This window comes from Coptis chinensis, chromosome 4 (assembly GCF_015680905.1).
Source record: "Coptis chinensis isolate HL-2020 chromosome 4, ASM1568090v1, whole genome shotgun sequence".
In the NCBI taxonomy this organism is placed as follows: Eukaryota; Viridiplantae; Streptophyta; class Magnoliopsida; order Ranunculales; family Ranunculaceae; genus Coptis; species Coptis chinensis.
The window spans coordinates 96022885-96036040 of NC_141459.1; the positions used below are offsets into that span (position 1 = coordinate 96022885).

Here is a 13156-nt window from a genome sequence, read left to right on the forward strand (position 1 = left end):
TTGCCCCCCATGTTTGATTCGGATCTCATGTCAAGATATCTCTTGTAACTCCGACCTGCGGCTCAACCAGCTCTGGGGCTACTCTCTTTGACCTACCTGTCTCTTGCCTTTCCGTCCCGTGAAGGGCTCATCCCACTCCGCGGGCTCGACCGGGTTTATGCGCCGATTGGGGCTCTCTCATTGCCCCATGTATCTCTAACATCTCTCGATCCGGCGGAGGGCTCATCCCACTCCAGCGGGCTCGGCCGGATAATCGCGGTTGGGGCTCTCTCATTGCCCCATGTATCTCTAACATCTCTAATACGCGGAGGGCCCATCCCACTCCGCGGTCTCGACCGGGTTGTCGCTGGTTAGGGCTCTCTCATTGCCCCATGTATCTCTAGCGTCTCGATCGCGGAGGGCTCATCCCACTCAGCGGTCTCGACCGGGTTTCGCCCGGTTGGGGCTCTCCCATTGCCCCATGTATCTCTGGCTCTCGATCCGCGGAGGGCTCATCCCACTCCACGGGCTCGACCGGGTTGTCGCCGGTTAGGGCTCTCTCATTGCCCCATGTATCTCTAGCATCTCTGATCCGCGGAGGGCTCATCCCACTCCACGGGCTCTTGCCTGTTGGGGCTCTCTTATTGCCCTGTGTATCTCTAGCATCACTGATCCGCGGAGGGCTCATCCCACTCCCGGGTTTGCTTTCGGGTTGCTGTAGCTCATCCCCTATCTACGCTTTCGCCGGGAGTGGAGTCCAGTGAGGGGCAACTTCGGCTTGCCCCCATGTTTGATTCGGATGTCATCTGCGGGGGCTCATCCCCGTTGTCTCGCGGGAGTGGAGTCGATGAGGGGGCCTTCGGCTTGCCCCATGTTTGATCCGGATCTCTGTCGCGATATCCTATCCCATTTCGAGGCGGACACGCCCGGTCGGGGACAGCTTTGCGCCCCACACGCCAAGTTTGGACCGAGGGTCCGCAGAGGGCTCATCCCCCGCACTCATTCGGATAGCCCCACGACATATCAGCGAAGGGTCTTCTTCGAACCCTCCCCTTTCTCGCCCGGAATGCCCCACGACATATCCGCGAAGGGTCTTCCGGACCCATCCGCTTCTCCTTTGGAATGTGCATCCAGGAACTCCGGCTCGCGGAGGGCCCCATTCCCCTGTTTTTTATAGGTGAGATGGATCCATCTCTCAATACTAGCTCAATCTCCACTCTGGTTCGCGGTACATCGGTTCTTTCTCTTTCTCTGTAACCTGCTGCGGTGTATGCCTCTCTACGTTTTTTGTAATCATCATTACCAGACAAACTACTACGGTCAATCACACCACTCATAGCCACCATCATAACCGACATGAGCATTCACTACAAGCATCACCAATGCCGAGCAATTAACCTCCACAACCGATCATATGCGAAACACACCAATCGAACAAACACCATGCACCCAGCCGAGCACACCGTCATCATAATCGATCGACAGGCACACCAACAATTCATCTCGCCTCGTCTTCTCCGATCACATAATAATAGCCCGCCGCGCGATCCTACACTCCTCGTGTGCAATAATAAAGGCGTCCTCTTTTTCCACCTCGGTCCTTGGAGGTGATATGAAAGCTAATGCTTCCCCGCGACTACTGATTCAAAATAGCTGTACTTCTAGTCTTCTTGACCTTTCTTTCTCCACAATACTAGCGTGTAAACAATGACCTCTTCAACACTGCAGCCAATCATTGCGTGGAATAAACTATCGGTGTCCAATTAAGACTCAAGAAGCTTCTCCTCGACATCCTCTTCATATCACCGCCACCACAAGCTATGTTCTCTGGCTTGGTCCTGCACGAATGCATCACTAACCAAAACCACGCAATCTCCTAATCTCGCCTTCAACACGAAGATGGAGTTGATTATCATTTTCAAGATTCTCCCGCAAGCGAAAGCAACTTCATTTTGCAAGTTAAATTTCTCAAGCTCATATCTTGTGTAACTTTCTCCAAGGATTTCTCCTAGTTGCAAGAGAGAAGCTCCCTTTCATTTGTTACACCTTGAAGAGCCACCTCAAGATCGGATACTTTCGTACATGACTGTTTCCAAGTCCGCAGTTAGTGATCCACAATAACTTTCAAAATTCTCAATCTTTTTCTAAGAGAATCTATATCATTATGAGCCTCGAAAGTGCACTTCCCAACCATTGTACCTTTCTTACGTCTCCATGGACCGCATTGCAAAGGCATGTCCATCCCGGTCCAAGACCTCCTCCCACCTTTTGGAGCTCCTCCATTTTTCTTTTCAAGTCCTCTAACCCAGGATTTGAGATAGGGTAGACATCATCTTTCCAGCCATCATTAACCACAAAACCAGTCTCGAATACAAATTCCCCAAAGGAATTTTTCGATCCCAATCGGTCGTCGGGGAAGGAACTCCTAGAAACCGACCTCGCCCGCCCTCAATCTTTTCAATTATATCTCCGAATGAAAATGCTCGGGCAATTCTATTTGTTCCAAAACCTCCTCAATCCTCAAGAATAGAATCTTTAAGAAGAAACGAATCTCGTAATGCAATGGCAGAGTTCGAATGTATGAAAGCTCATATTCCAAAGCTTCAACACGTTCACCGCCTCTGAATAGGCTTTTAGTTTGGTTTCAACATCCCGAAGTCTAGTGTCTTTAAAGTGCACCTCTGTGAGCACCTCTCAAGTTCAGATGACATCTCCGAGAGAGACCGCTTTAGATTATCTCTTTGCACAACCAAGCCTTTTCCTTTTTCGCGGCGGCAATGCTAAGCTTCTCCGACGAAGATACCCTCTTCTCAGATTGCTCAAGTTCAACTCCTTTGGTGCGTAACTTTCGAGCGAAGAGCTTCTGGTATGCTCCATCTTTCCCAAACTTTCTCGAAGATGTGATTTTCGGCTTTCTGTTGAGAACTCAAGGAACTTAAGCGGTGCACCTTCACTTGTAATTCACTATTTTCCATCTCCTTCAGTCCAAACTCTTCCCTACAAAAGCCGACTTGTTCACTAAAGCGGTGTATTTCGAACAAGAGAAGCAATCAAAGATTCCAGATATGAGGACCGACGGATTATCGGAGTCGGCGTCCATGTCATTCAACCGCATTTCTGATACGACATTTTCCACCAACTTAAGGAAGGATTTTGAATCAACACTATTCTTCCTCGGCCTGCAACATCTTGTGTTATATCAATCAACTTGAACTCCATTTCGGCATTTGCCGACTTAATTAGCAAGCTCTGCGCCAAGCGGCTCTCTCATTCGATTCAAGAGGTATATGAAGTTACCGGGATGTAGGAGATCAAACAAATTTTCTTCTTTTCGCATCCAACCCATTCACTTGGGCATCTTCACATACGCTAAGTGTTAAGCTGTTTAAGCTCACTATAAATCGGTCCGGTATTTCCAAAGCTAGTCCATTCCTTACATGCAAGTCGGAGAATTTCTCATTTAGTGATTTGAAAGAACTGTGCATCTTCATGAGACCTTTGAATATTTGTTCCAAGTTTCTCAAGCAGATCCTCAATCATTTTGGTTGCAAAGATTAAGCGAATCGAATAACAAGGCTGCCCACATTTACAATATCCACAATAGTATTCCAACTCGAAACATTCCTAACAGGCATCAGTTCAAAAACCTCTTTCGCCTACCCATACTACCCACATTTTATAAATCCAGCTATCATAGTATTCCAACAAATAACATCTTTATCAACAATCTTATCAAACACCCAACGTCCATAACTCGACAAATCACAAGCACAATACATATCTATCAAAGCAGTCTGAACAATCAGTCTTTCAGCACAACCCATTTTTAAAACAAGTCCATGCAACTCTTTGCCAATGTGGATCTTTCCAAAAGTAGAAACCGATCTTAAAACAACCAGAAAAGTAAAAGAATCACAAGTAACAAAACGATACCTCATTAGTGTATAAAGTCAATGCATCTTGATGGAAGTCGTGTAGTGAGTAGCCTTTAATCGTCGCATTGTAAAAGAAGAGTTTGGGGTGATGGAGTTTATCGAAAAGGTGACGAGCATAGTTCATGGTATTGGAAACAAAGCGACATAAGAAGAGTTGACCGAAGACAAGGTCGTTTTGTGTTAAACCAGTTTTGATGATTTGAGCGAAGTGTATAGCCGTTCTTCTTGGTTGGGTTTGGGTTTTGGGGTTGGAGAGATGATAGTGTTGGAATTGGTGGAGATGATAAGCAAGACATTTTTCTACGAGTGTCTTCAATGTACTCCTGTTAACTTCCGTCTTCTCTCTGTTACGCTTCTCTGGAAAGGTCCCACCTTTCTCTGGTTTTTCTAAACCCCAAACCCCAAATAGCAATCGCGACCACATTTTTTTCTCACCCCCATCTCTCTACTCATCGAGTCCCCACAGACGGCGCCATTTGTCGCACCACAATACCGTAACCTCGCTCTCTTTTAGATCGGCTGCACCAATTAGGTTGCCTACGTACCCTTTCGGGATCAAGCCGCCGTAGTTCACCTCTCACTCCTCACCCCTCTCTGCCTCCATTCTCAGCCCCCTCTCTATCTCCCCTCCTCTTCCTTTTTATATCCCTCTCTTAGGGTTACTCATCGGACATAGTTTGGTCCTGGGCCTATTTTCTGGGCCCAATGCACACTATGGTCTGGGCCTTATCTCTTGGCCCAGTACTTATGTGATACATCCCTGAATATGGCTACTACAAAAACCAAAAACATTATTTACTCAAACTTCATTATCAAATTGAAAACTTAAAACTTGTTATCAACACGTTTAAATGATTGAAAATTATTAGGAACACAAAGAAATTGTTTCTCCTTCAAATGATTTTCTTTACCCTGCTCCACCAACATTTTTATGGGAAAGAAACAGATAAGAGGTCTCCTTGCCTCAGACCCTGTGAAGCTTGAAGCCAGTTACGGGGACTCCCATTGAGATGAATAGTAAATGATTGACAAAAGTCAGTATAGGAGATCCACTTACTAGAGAATCCAAGTTTACGTAGAATCTAAAGAAGGAAGTTCCATTCAGTTCGATCCTAGGCTTTTTCCATATCAAGGCAAACCACCCCATCTTTTGCCTCTCCATGCTGTTAAATTATATGGACTGTGTCATGAATAAGTCTCACATTATCTCCAATTGATCTTTTAGGTACAAATGCTCCTTGGTTTGGGGAAATAAATTTAGATAGGAGGGGATTGAGTCTATTAGTCAATATTTTGGATATAAAATTGTTCTATCTCTTTAGAGTACTAATACGTCTTCTTTTAAGCTTATTTTCCAATTTCTTTTAAAAATGAACTATTTAAAAAGACTGGCAGTCGCGGGATCAGATGGTAAGTGTTCTTAAAAGTAACAAATTCACAATATCATGAAGACAAAAATAATCAGACTTTGTTGGTTATTGTGTTAGTAAAATATGTTTTTTTACTAAATTACATTTGAATGGTTTCAGTGCTTTGTAAGATGAGAATACGAGAAGGCTGATAGAAATTGAAGTTCCAAAAAGTGTATTGGCTTGGTTTGCTGCATTTGTATTACATGGTACTCGCAGTTCAGCCTCTGTGTAAATGGCGCTCCTTATATCTGAGAATTGTTTTTCATGTTTGTTTATGGAAATGGTTCTAGAGCTTTTCAGTTGCATCGACTTTTAGTTTCTATTTATTTTCCTTACATGGTTTCCCTAGACACTCAATGGATATCATGCCTTTTGTTATCAATCTGAAATAATATTTACCTCGTGCTTTTTCTTGAATTTACACTTCAAATATTGAAAACAGATCATCTGTACTCTCTGTGTAACCTCCCAGCAGTAGTTAGCAGTTCAATGCTAGTCTATCTGTAGAAGAAAGTCAGATACTGAAGGGGTTTTCTTTTTCTTTTTCTTTTTTTTTTGGGTGTTACAGTTTTAAAACTTTTGGATTAATTTGTTATGATGATTAATAGGAAGTTATGCCCTGACCTGCATGTGCATACCTGAAATTACCAATCATGGCATGTCTCATCTTTCGTTGTAGTTTTGAGTTTTGTTTCTGTTGACCGGCCTTAATCTTGTGAAATTGAATTAGTAGCCAATAAGAATTTTGTAAGGTTTTTTGCAAGAATGGTTCATGGGATTTAGTAATATTACTTTGTAATATCAAACAGTCGATCAAATCGTGGGATTTAGTCATTGTTGTGAAGTTTCTTTTGAGCTTTCGATTACTTCTTCTGTCTAATGCTCATAGGAGCAGTTTTAAGCAGTTGGATCCAATTAAAATTCTATTCTCAAAGCGCCATTCACCAAGTCTATTGCAATGCCATCCGACTTAGCATTGCTTCCAAGTTCAGCCACCCAAAATACCCATTCAGCATTAGAATATAACGGGGGGAGCTCTCCTTGTCGCTGATATAAATATTTATTGTAACATCTCTTCGTGAAAAAAACATAAAGTTAATGTTTGCATCATATCTCAGCGATTGCTGTCAGGTTGATGGGCAGTGCAGTCTTTTGAGGTTCTTCCTATTCCCTCTAGCTGACTGTAGAACGTACTGGCCAAGTGCCCCTGACTTGTCTATATATATTCTCCGTGTTACGCAGATTTGATCTAGTCCTATATATGTCTTGTGCTGAATGTTTCTGATATAACAGGGGAAAGGATGTGAGCATCGAGAACCTTCATCTGGGCTTAACCCACGTATTTGAGTCCACTTTTGAGAATCTAGAAGGTGTTGCAGAGTATATTTCTCATCCAGCTCATGTTGAATTTGCAAATGAGTTCCTGACGGCACTAGATAAAGTTCTTGTTATTGAATACAAGCCGACTACTGTCAATTTTTGAAGTCAGGGTCTTTTCTTCGGATCTCCTTTGAAAGTATACAGCTTCACATCCTATGTTGAATTTTGTATCTTGACTTATTTCATACCAGACATTATATGAGTATGGTACGTGAATGATCCAGCAAGCTACAAGACAGTTTTAGCTTTTGAGTCGAATTTGTGTTTCACTATGATTATGTAGAAAATTTGTCAGGACTGAGGTCCTGAACTCCTGATGCGGTGTTATTGTCAAGTAACAAGATGTCTGCCACTATGTTAGAGAGCTACATAGTTCAGAACCATTGTTGCTTTTGGTATGATGTTTCATGACGTGATTTAATTACAACCCAAATATCCTAGTTATGTTCTGTAAGCAGACCCTAATATTTTTTACTTTTGGAGTAGTTTGATTGAACCTTTACATCAGTACGTTAAATTGAGCAACTTGCTTGAAAAAGCAGATAGAACCTCGCATTTTGGTGGCATCCACCTGAAACACAGTGATGTCTCAAAATACATAATTCGTAATTCGTAGCAACTTCAGGGAGCTGGTTCAAGGAGGTGAAGGTTCTCTCTTATTTGAAACAGGTACACTTTTTTGAACAATTCGTGCATGATTGTATCAATCAGAAGAGCAAGTATTATCATCCATATTATATTGGATTTTAGATCTCACTTGTTGAATTCTAAATTCCTGTTACATGTTTTTCGTCAACAGCAACTATCACGACTTCTTAGAAATTAGTCTTCTCTGATACGGATTTTGTGCTTGAACAGTTTTTACTGTTTCACAATGCTTCAGTATCTATTCCACTTCTCACCGAAGTAAGCATTTGGTTTCGATCAGCAATTTTGTAGACTATATACTGCAAAGACATGCTCGACAAACTATGAGAAAAAGAAGATACGTAAAACTCAGTCAAAGGTTCCCAACTTTCAGTATCTGTATTGAAATTCTGCCTTCGTTCGTTTGAATAGCAACCTTTCTGAAGTTGGGATAGCTCATTCAAACACGGCCTAAAAACAATGATGGAGACACATATATGCATTTGACCAAAGATCTTCAACTTCTAAATTAGTCAATTTTAACCTCAACTTAATGATGAGAATCCTTAATTTGTACAACCAATTTTACTGGGATAGATTGTGACGGATCTACATCCACCCAAGAGGAGTAGAAGCAGATTTGTTACTATGATCTCAGATAGTAACTGGCCAGTTTCAGCAGCTATATCAGTCACTTGCAACTAAGATCATTCACTTGAGAGTAAATGTTAGATCATTCTACTTGTTAGTGGCGTACACTTTCTGCTGTCCAGATTTGAGTTATCTTGTTCAAACACTTTGTTGCTTTGCCTGATGCGAGTTGTATCATCATCCATTCAGATGATGTGAGCATGCAGCAGGAATCCATGGTATATAACAGCCATAATGGTCATAACTTTGTCATAAAGCTGTAGTTTGATTGATGATGTGACACTCAAGGTCAACTGTTGCTTCTAACGCAAACTTTAGCATAGTTCAACCTTTACCTGATTGTTGATGACAAAGGTATGATTGCCTGACTCTGTGTCTGTCAGTGAGACTGTGAGAGTCTTATTTCAAAGCCTAGGACTTGAGGTTTCTTCAAAGCGAACCAAGTTACACTATGCCAGTGGAGGAAGCCTGAGATTGGAACCAGTAAATTGAACACTGATGAATCTCTTACCTTTGTAAAAGGCGAATATGAAGGCGTAGTCACCACACTAGTAGAGCTGTTTTTCTGTACACAAGAAGTTGCAAGGTAGATTCAGTATTACATTTCGAACTATTATTAGCTATTAAAGCTGGCCTTGCTGGATCTATCAAGACTGGCATTCCTAGAGTGCGGATCTGTTCAGATTCATTGCTAGCAGTAGGGTGATGTCTGGATTAACTTAGGCTCCATGGTACTGTCAGAACACTGCACTCTCTATCAACAGAATGAAAGACTTGAAGCAAGCAACATCAAACATTGCTTCAACGTAGATACTGTAGATAATTCTATTACGCATTTCATCCCTCCTCTCAATCCTGAGCCGATTTGTATATCAGAGGAGGATGCAACTGGTGTATCTTATGTATAGATATTGAATTTTAATGCAGGTTGGGGACTTCGATCAGGTCCGCCTAACCCCTCAACACTTCAAAGGAGAACAAAAAAAAAGTTTCACAAGTATTTAGTACTTCAAACAAATACAACTATCACTAAGATATCCACAACAGCATCTTAAATTAAATTAGCTGAATAAGTATGTTTTCATGTCAGAATTAAGAATACATACTACTAATGGTACACACTAGTAGCAGCTACAAAGTACACAACCACTGGTTTATTCTTATAATACCGGACCTCGGATGACATTCAATATGCATACACAGAACGGTAGAATTCTTGCAAGCACATCAAAAGAAAAGGAAGGAAGATCAAACTGTGGCTCTGTCTGAGTCAGTACAGATATCTCGTATCCTGCATTTGCATGTGATGTGCTGACGGCTTGCGTACCCCTTGAGAATAAATGAGGTATAAAATTAGCAAGAAATTCTGTCCATCATAAGCTCCAGTAGTTCTCATCGTCCAAGCAATGCAACACGATCCTTCTGTATTTCCTGTGAGAGGTTGATATCGAAGAGCTCACACCGAACAGGCATCTCCATCTCATAAAAGGGATTCTTCAACACATAATCCGTGTATAGTTCATAAATTACTTTCAAAAGACTCTCCATATGCTGTGCACCAGGCTCGGAGACCAAAAAGAACTTGGTTCCTACATGAGACATAAACATATATATTATAAACAAAAAATGTTTCATTTCATTGTGAAGGGTAACAAAATGAGCAAAGATGCATCTTTATCTACAAAACTAGTACAATATGCGTAAATGAGTTTTAACTTATGTTACATGGACACACCATATTTCCAATCCGTGTCGGGTATGTATCCACGTGTCTGTGTTAGACAAACACAGACACATATTGTATGTTATATACCTCAACTTTTTATATTTCCCCGTGTCGGATAGGGACACATGTACACGTGTCAATGTAACTTGGGTTTTAACATAATTGTTTTTTTAAAGGTAGAAAACAATGTTGCGCACTTGCGCCTTCTTACTAGGTGACAAAGCATGAGTCTGAAACTAAACCCAATTTCCAGGCCACACATGACTATTTAACAGCTAGACAACCATAATTCTAGATTATCCAGTAACTACTACACAAGGCAGAACAACTCTTGCACATCATGTTAGAGCAGAGTGCAAGGTTCACAGAAGTTGTGACCACTCACAAGTCACAACCACCAATTAACAAGTAAAAGTTCTATACTTTTCATCAATGCGATGAGGCAGAAATTTGGACACCCGTTTACATAATAATAATTGTGTCACGCCCCAATTTTTCAGACAATATAACATTCAGATAAAAGAGCTCCATCCGAATATTCAACAATCTAATAAACCAGGACGTGAGAGGGTTTGACTCACACGAGTCCAGACTGGAACTTAAAATACCGACTATAATCTAATAAACTAAAACAAAAAATAAACATCACATTCTAAAAAACATTCGACAGAGTCTCCTCTGTATTTTCAACATTTTATAAACATAAATCCTGTCAAAACCTGAAAATCATAATAATATACATCTTATTGCTCAACCCAGCTACATAACCATCTCGACAAATGCCAGAACAGTAAAGTAACTGACCGCTAAGCAATTACCGAGTAACATTTACGCCTCGAGATAATTTAGTTCCTTCTCTCGGAAGGCTTTAGTTTCTCTAGTGCGTCTAAAATCTACTAAAAACCTTGTATAATTTACATTAGGACTGTTAGTTCCTCTATACAGTGTGAGGCGTCTTTTTCGCAAAGTTAACCAACAAATAAAATAAATTTACCTTGTACAAAATCGTTATATGATAATCTACCCCTGTAAGAAGGTTAGTATACTTACCATCCTGCAAAGCATATTTTAAACGAGTAAAACTAGCTAACATATATAATAATTCAAACTTAACTACATAGTCTAAAATCATTATAATATAACACACAAATATCCCTAGCCATGACCACACATATATCCATCTACACACTACACACTGCTGTGACTGACACATATATCCATTTGTGTCTCCTCGCATAACCAGTCCCCACTCTTAGTAACAGGCAACCATCTCGGTCGGGGATATCGACTCAAGGCCCACAAAACTGACTTTGAGAAGGCTGGATCTATGTGTTTGCACGCTATATATCATATCTCTAGCCTACTCTTGAGGTCGAGGATTAAAACAGTCACTCTTGGGCTAACGGGCTATACCTATCCACCTTGGTGATCAACCAAGGAATTTTTCTAACACCTACTATCTTGATGGATGCATAACTCTTGTTACAATTATCCAAATGCAATGAAACTTAGTTCATTTGAAAACACAGATAGAGTGCTAACTTTTCTGCCTAGGTTATTATAGCTTAAATTTGACTCTAACTGTGCTAAAATGCAACTGGAAATCAGTCCAGTACACTAAAAATTCAGTTGGAACAGTCCACCTTTCGAAACCCATAACTTCCAGCTCCATAATCCAAACACCATGACATTGGAACCATTAGAAAGTAGATACAGAATACTAACTTTACTGCCTAGTTCACTAAATCCCAAATGTAACACTAACTACTACAAAATCGAGCGCAAAGTCAGTCCAGCACAGTTTTCCTGGCAGGCTAGAATACCATCTTTGAACTTGCGTAACTCCTGACTCGGATATTCAAATACTATGAAACTGGAACTCGTAGAAAATAGATTCAGAGAACTAACTTTTCATCCAAGGTCACTATATCCCAAAACCCACTCTAACTAAGACAAATTCTAGTGCAAAATCAGACCAGCGAGTCTGTTCCAGGACAGACAGCAGGACAAGTGTTTCTCTAAATTTATCAACTATGTAGCAAGTGAACCACCAATATGAAACATTAGAGTGAATACTTACAATCTTACATGTCCCTTGCACACTGATTCCCAGAGAGTAACAAAACAATGGAATCAACCAAGTTTTCTAATGAACATAAACAAATAAGGCAAAAATCCAAATTCATCGACAACGATACCACTGTGTTACATTTCAGGCTCCAAAGATGAAACCCACACAAGGAACCTGTTTAGTTGACTATATCTAGTTTAACGATGTCCACAAAAACCGGCATAACTGACTCGTTCAGAAATAATTACAGCTAGAAAACAAGCACCTCAACAATCAACCAAAACCAGTCATATCAAAACATTGTCGTGTTCTATTAGTGTCGTTAAATTCCTTGGTGTTCCATAGGTTACCAGCACACCCAAAGGAGAAGAAAAATTGAACCTAAGGTAGTATCCATACAAATCTACTGAACAAAGTAGAAAATTACCATACAAGCAATAATTAAATAATGAGTAATATGCTATTTGAAACCCTTCCCCCCTAATTCATAATGTATTAGAAATTAATAAAAAAAAAATGAATAAATAATCAACACCCATTTCTAAAATAGAACCAACAAGATCAGGAACCTATATCCTGAACCTTCATTTTCGATTTCTCTCCCTCCAACTAAAATATTCATCTTTTTTTTATTTTTCTTTTTTTTGAAACATTTAGAGGGTTAAGGCAAACCCACACCGGTTACACTGAAGGATCCTAGCCCGAAGGCTCACCAACCCCTAAGGGAACTTAATCCGAAGGCTCTCACCGATGCGTTATCTTTAATTATAGGTTGAGCATAACTTTCCAAAGTAAATAATCATAGGATGAGCATACCTTTCCAATGCAAATAGTACCTGGACCTGTACAACCGAGAGGTGGTGTCACTCTTCTTTTTCTCCCACAACTGACCTGACTACTTCTCTTGAAAAATTCCCCCTCCATCAAAGCATGAACTCCAATCGTGCCCAGAAGCAACACTTAACACGCTTTACTCTTCCTTATGAACCCTTGGAAGAACTAAAAAAGAAAGAACTCGCTAGAAAGGAAGCCAAGAAACCTTACTCAACTACCAGGCAAGGAAAGGAAGCTCATGCTTTGTCCTAACAATAAGGAAAGAAAATACATTCTAAGCCTTGCTTCCTCGAAACGGTTCAGCTGGTGGTTAGGCTGAGTCCAATGGCTCTCTATCCCTTTAAAAGTAGTGTTAAAGTCAATAAAGTAGAGCTAAAGTCAATAAAGTAGAGCTAAAATGACTAAAAGTCAATAAAGTAGGCCATGAAGTAAATAGAGATAGAGGGAAATATGTTGACTTCAGCTCTACTTTATTGACTTTAACTTTAGCTTTAAATTTTTTAGCTCTAGACTTTCCTCTACTTTTGACTTTAACACTACT

The 13156-nt window shown here is 40.6% G+C and overlaps 1 long non-coding RNA gene and 1 pseudogene across 1 annotated transcript; one reads left to right on the forward strand and one right to left on the reverse strand.

Annotated features, from left to right (window-relative positions):
- Nucleotides 1–6614: 6614 nt before the first annotated feature.
- Nucleotides 6615–7208, forward strand: LOC147505914 (stress-response A/B barrel domain-containing protein HS1 pseudogene; annotated as a pseudogene).
- Nucleotides 7209–9019: 1811 nt separating this feature from the next.
- Nucleotides 9020–12927, reverse strand: LOC147505915 (uncharacterized). The gene is made up of 2 exons (XR_015193510.1): nt 12598–12927; nt 9020–9573 (listed from the first exon to the last, which is right to left on the reverse strand). It is a non-coding gene; the product is annotated as an uncharacterized LOC147505915 (long non-coding RNA).
- Nucleotides 12928–13156: the final 229 nt, after the last annotated feature.